The sequence below is a fragment of the Oncorhynchus mykiss genome, chromosome Y, assembly GCF_013265735.2.
Source record: "Oncorhynchus mykiss isolate Arlee chromosome Y, USDA_OmykA_1.1, whole genome shotgun sequence".
In the NCBI taxonomy this organism is placed as follows: domain Eukaryota; kingdom Metazoa; phylum Chordata; class Actinopteri; order Salmoniformes; family Salmonidae; genus Oncorhynchus; species Oncorhynchus mykiss.
Genome location: NC_048593.1, coordinates 25,444,215 through 25,449,900, shown reverse-complemented (window position 1 = coordinate 25,449,900; position 5,686 = coordinate 25,444,215). Strand labels below are relative to the sequence as shown.

The window sequence follows — 5,686 nt, the reverse complement described above, 5'->3', positions numbered from 1 at the left end:
CAGTTGTGCTTTTTCTCCATCAGAAGCGTTCCCTCGTTCTGGAAGAGGGCTTCATTAAAAAGCCATTAACGGGTCGTGATGCAGCAGATGACCCTTCCATCTGTTATGCTTATACATATCTGAAGGACCTACCTCTTCCACTAGGGTGTTTTGTTACCCAGCACATTGGTCACTGTGTATTCACCGACTCATAGATGGGGATGTTTCATTTCACTTTCACTGAGCCATGCTTTAGAGAAGTTAACGCACAACGCCCACAAAAGGAAAGGGAATTGCCAGGGAACACATAAAACGAGCGTACTCTTTGTCAAACATTCTTTTCGGAGGAAAATTACAGACAGAGTGATTTATTCTATTTCTTCAAAAAGATCCATTATGTAAAACAAAGATTGAAGATATAGATCAAGGATTGTGTATTGACGATGGTCAGTCAGGTATACTGTTGCCTTGGTGATGGATTGATGTTGTAAAGAAATACACATACAAATACATATAACTGTATAAAGTTGCTGCAGTTGAAAAACATAATACACATTTGCACATATAAACTTGCCAGGATTACTGTATATAGTGTTCCTTGTGGAGAAGACATGTGGCTGGGAAGAATACTAAGCATACTGTGATGGATGTCAGATGATGCTACTGTACTGTATATGAGGTGTCTTATAGACCATTTCTTCACTCTCTCTCACTCTGTTCACACAGCCTATTAGAATTGACTTGGCCTTAAGCCCAGAGAGAGAAGCACATTGACTTCATTAGCTCGTCCTCAGTCAGACTCACAGCACAACATCATGCTGCATTTGTCACAGGTGGTGAACATGGTTAAAGAGAGAATCCTGGGTGAACCCACGGGAGCCTGGGGCAGGCAGACAGGCACATGTGCACACACTCAGCAAAGACACGTGCATGCACGCTGACGCTCTCTCTCTTCTGTATGAACTGTTAAAGGCTCAGTGCAGTCAAAAACATGATTTCCTGTGTTTTATATATATTTCCAAACTATGAGGTTGGAACATTACTGTGAAATGGTAGAAATTTGGATTATTCCCTTTCAGTGAAAGAGCTGTTTGAAAAGATTGCCGGAAATTTCAGCCTGTTTTGGCGGGATGGCATTTTGGCTAGCCTGGTGACATCTCCAGGCGGTAAATGAGTTAATAGAGCAATAAGAAAGAGATTTCCAAACCTCTCTGCCAATAGCAGCTAGTTTTCAGTTTTCCCCTCCCCACTAAGACCACTCGGCAGGAGAAATGGCTCTTTGCTAAGAAGCTATTTTTGTTTCTTTTTGACCATTTTAATTGAAATAATCACAGTAAGGTACTTTGTAACCCATAAATGGTTTGATATTGAGATAAAAACGGCCGCATTGGATCTTAAAGCTCTATAGAGCATTAGGTGCTCCTGCTATTTTAACCTTCAACCCAAAGTGTCGTATCTCTGTGAGTTCCATGTCACTCAGGTAGTTGTTTGCGATCTGTCTTTTCCCAGGTCTCGGGTCCTGTCCCCATGCTTCTCTACAGCCTGGAGCCCTCTGAATGATTTCCCTTCACTGGCCCTGTCTGGGCAGAGCACAACCCTCAGCGGCAGAATAATTGGTTCAGAAAAAGGTATCCCTGCTGGTATCACTGTGACTTACTCTGTCTCTCTTCAGGTCGCTCCTCTCTCTCTCGCTCTGTCTCTCTATCTCTCTTCCTCTCCTCTCTCCTTGTCTCTCTGTTTCAGTGTCTCTCTGCATTATGCCTGGCTGCGTGGCACACATTTCCTCTCAGCTGAAAGCTTGTCAAGCAACACCTCTCTCAGTTAATGCCTGATCTGCTCACATCTCACAATCACTAATGAAGTGTCTCTGCCATTAAAGGTCAGCTTGTTGCCATCTGCCACCCACCACCATGACATTCCTTTAGCTTCTGACTGGACAGGAGGAGGACAGAGAGTGGTACATCCTGATTGGACAGGGGGAGGACAGAGAGTGGTACATCCTGATTGGACAGGGGGAGGACAGAGAGTGGTACATCCTGATTGGACAGGAGGAGGACAGAGAGTGGTACATCCTGATTGGACAGAGGGAGGACAGAGAGTGGTACATCCTGATTGGACAGAGGGAGGACAGAGAGTGGTACATCCTGATTGGACAGAGGGAGGACAGAGAGTGGTACATCCTGATTGGACAGGAGGAGGACAGAGAGTGGTACATCCTGATTGGACAGGGGGAGGACAGAGTGGTACATCCTGATTGGACAGGGGGAGGACAGAGAGTGGTACATCCTGAATGGACAGGGGGAGGACAGAGAGTGGTACATTCTGATTGGACAGGAGGAGGACAGAGAGTGGTACATCCTGATTGGACAGAGGGAGGACAGAGTGGTACATCCTGATTGGACAGGAGGAGGACAGAGAGTGGTACATCCTGATTGGACAGGGGGAGGACAGAGTGGTACATCCTGATTGGACAGAGGGAGGACAGAGAGTGGTACATCCTGATTGGACAGAGGGAGGACAGAGAGTGGTACATCCTGATTGGACAGGAGGAGGACAGAGAGTGGTACATCCTGATTGGACAGGGGGAGGACAGAGTGGTACATCCTGATTGGACAGAGGGAGGACAGAGAGTGGTACATCCTGATTGGACAGAGGGAGGACAGAGAGTGGTACATCCTGATTGGACAGGAGGAGGACAGAGAGTGGTACATCCTGATTGGACAGGGGGAGGACATAGTGGTACATCCTGATTGGACAGGGGGAGGACAGAGAGTGGTACATCCTGATTGGACAAGGGAGGACAGAGAGTGGTACATCCTGATTGCTATCACTCTCCTGCCCCCAGCCCTCCACCCTATCACTCTCCTGCCCCCAGCCCTCCACCCTATCACTCTCTTGCCCCCAGCCCTCCACCCTATCACTCTCCTGCCCCCAGCCCTCCACCCTTTCACTCTCCTGCCCCCAGCCCTCCACCCTATCACTCTCCTGCCCCCAGCCCTCCACCCTATCACTCTCCTGCCCCCAGCCCTCCACCCTATCACTCTCCTTTACCCAGCCCACTCTATCACTCTCCTTTACCCAGCCCTCCACCCTATCACTCTCCTTTGCCCAGCCCTCCACTCTATCACTCTCCTTTACCCAGCCCTCCACTCTATCACTCTCCTTTACCCAGCCCTCCACCCTATCACTCTCCTTTACCCAGCCCTCCACCCTATCACTCTCCTTTACCCAGCCCTCCACCCTATCACTCTCCTTTACCCAGCCCTCCACCCTATCACTCTCCTGCCCCAACCCTCCACCCTATCACTCTCCTTTACCCATCCCTCCACCCTATCACTCTCCTTTACCCAGCCCTCCACCCTTTCACTCTCCTTTACCCAGCCCTCCACCCTATCACTCTCCTGCCCCCAGCCCTCCACCCTATCACCCTCCTGCCCCCAGCCCTCCACCCTATCACTCTCCTGCCCCCAGCCCTCCACCCTATCACTCTCCTGCCCCCAGCCCTCCACCCTATCACTCTCCTGCCCCCAGCCCTCCAACCTTTATTATTATTCTCCTGCACTTCCAATGTTCTACCATTCCCCCAAACTCTTATGTCGGGTACCTTGAGTCAAATTTATTTTTGAACCTTCCTGGCACCTTGCTGCAGATTTGAGAAAGGCAGCTCCTCCACCTAAGAGCCTCTTGTTGGGGCCATCAAGTGCCATTAAACTAAAGAGAGAACTTCTCTGTGCCAGACAATTATCCTCAGCTATTGTTTCACCGTATTCTGAAGTTGTGCTGTGTTTTCAGTGTGATTGTGTACAGCCATAGGAGGGTTGAGCGACAGTGTCATCATCGATAAGAATTTCCCTTCAGATATGAATGACTGTGCAATACCTTTCTCAAGTTTGCTTTGTTGATTTTTGTCCATAGGTCAGTTGTTGTGCAACAGGTGAGTTGAATGACCTGGTAGCATTTGTGGCTACACAAAACAACTTGTGCCTTATGTCTTTTTTTTCATTATTCCCTACATGTAAACTCTTTATTATTAATGAAAACCTCCATCTATAGTAATGGTCATGAATGTTAATGGTATGGATGTTATGATCATTTCTGTATTATATATGTTCACTGTCCCCACCAACCCCAAATGATGCAGTAGCTTTCCCGCAGTCCAATGACCAAATCACGCTATAGTGGCCTCACGGGTGGAATGTTACTCATATCTTTCAGAATTTCAGAATTCATCATATTTTTATTTATTTATTTTTATGCTGAAAATCAGGTGTTTCTATGTCAAACTGTTTTGTTATATTTCAGTCTTCTGTGATGTATATTAAGTGTAATATTGGGATGCAAACTCAAAATTGAGTACATTCCAACTCTATATCTGACATGGTACACGTCTTCTTTTTTAAAGCCCATAACCAAGTGCCTGAGGTGTATACTTTTGTTTCAAAGTAGATTTGTTTAAGACTACCAAGAAACACTGAGACACTGTGTCACTGATTCCCCCGGGAATGCTGCTCATTCCGTTCACCAGTTCCGGAGGTCTATGTCACCGTCCTTCTAGGCTTCACTGAACTGGATCATCACATCCAACCCCGGACTGTCTTGTCTCATTACGCACACCTGGTTCCCATTCCCCCTGATTAGTATGTGTACATGTGCCCTCTGTTCCCCATTGTCCTTGTTGATTATTGTTCTATGTCTGTTGGTCTTTTGAGCACCTGTGCTCTGTTGTAACGTCTTGCGTGTTAGTGTGTACTTGTTATTATGGGTCCCGTCCTGTGTATTGTTATTACGGGTCTCGTCCCATGTATTTATTAGAGGTTTACAGCCCTGTGTTTATATATATACAGTGGGGAGAACAAGTATTTGATACACTGCAGATTTTGCAGGTTCTCCTACTTACAAAGCATGTAGAGGTCTTTAATGTTTATCATATGTACATTTCAACTTTGAGAGACGGAATCTAAAACAAAAATCCAGAAAATCATATAATATGATTTGTAAGTAATTAATTTGCATTTGATTGCATAACATAAGTATTTGATACATCAGAAAAGCAGAACTTAATATTTGGTACAGAAACCTTTGTTTGCAATTACAGAGATCATACGTTTCCTGTAGTTCTTGACCAGGTTTGCACACACTGCAGCAGGGATTTTGGCCCACTCCTCCATACAGACCTTCTCCAGATCCTTCAGGTTTTGGGGCTGTCGCTGGGCAATACGGACTTTCAGCTCCCTCCAAAGATTTTCTATTGGGTTCAGGTCTGGAGACTGGCTAGGCCACTCCAGGACCTTGAGATGCTTCTTACGGAGCCACTCCTTTGTTGCCCTGGCTGTGTGTTTCGGGTCGTTGTCATGCTGGAAGACCCAGCCACGACCCATCTTCAATGCTCTTACTGAGGGAAGGAGGTTGTTGGCCAAGATCTCGCGATACATGGCCCCATCCATCCTCCCCTCAATACGGTGCAGTCGTCCTGTCCCCTTTGCAGAAAAGCATCCCCAAAGAATGATGTTTCCACATCCATGCTTCACGGTTGGGATGGTGTTCGTGGGGTTGGACTCATCCTCCTTCTTCCTCCAAACACGGCGAGTGGAGTTTAGACCAAAAAGCTCTATTTTTGTCTCATCAGACCACATGACCTTCTCCCATTCCTCCTCTGGATCATCTAGATGGTCATTGGCAAACTTCAGACGGGCCTGGACATGCGCTG

The 5,686-nt window shown here is 46.8% G+C and overlaps 1 protein-coding gene across 1 annotated transcript in view; it reads left to right on the top strand.

Moving 5' to 3' along the window:
* The window catches only part of LOC110509868 (protein turtle homolog A), an 80,966-nt gene extending 78,934 nt beyond the window's left edge, over positions 1-2,032 (top strand). The window contains exons 22-23 of the mRNA XM_036968165.1: positions 1,489-1,607; positions 1,859-2,032. The gene's annotated coding sequence lies outside the window, so the exon portion shown is untranslated. The remainder of the gene's footprint in view (positions 1-1,488; positions 1,608-1,858) is intronic.
* Positions 2,033-5,686: the final 3,654 nt, after the last annotated feature.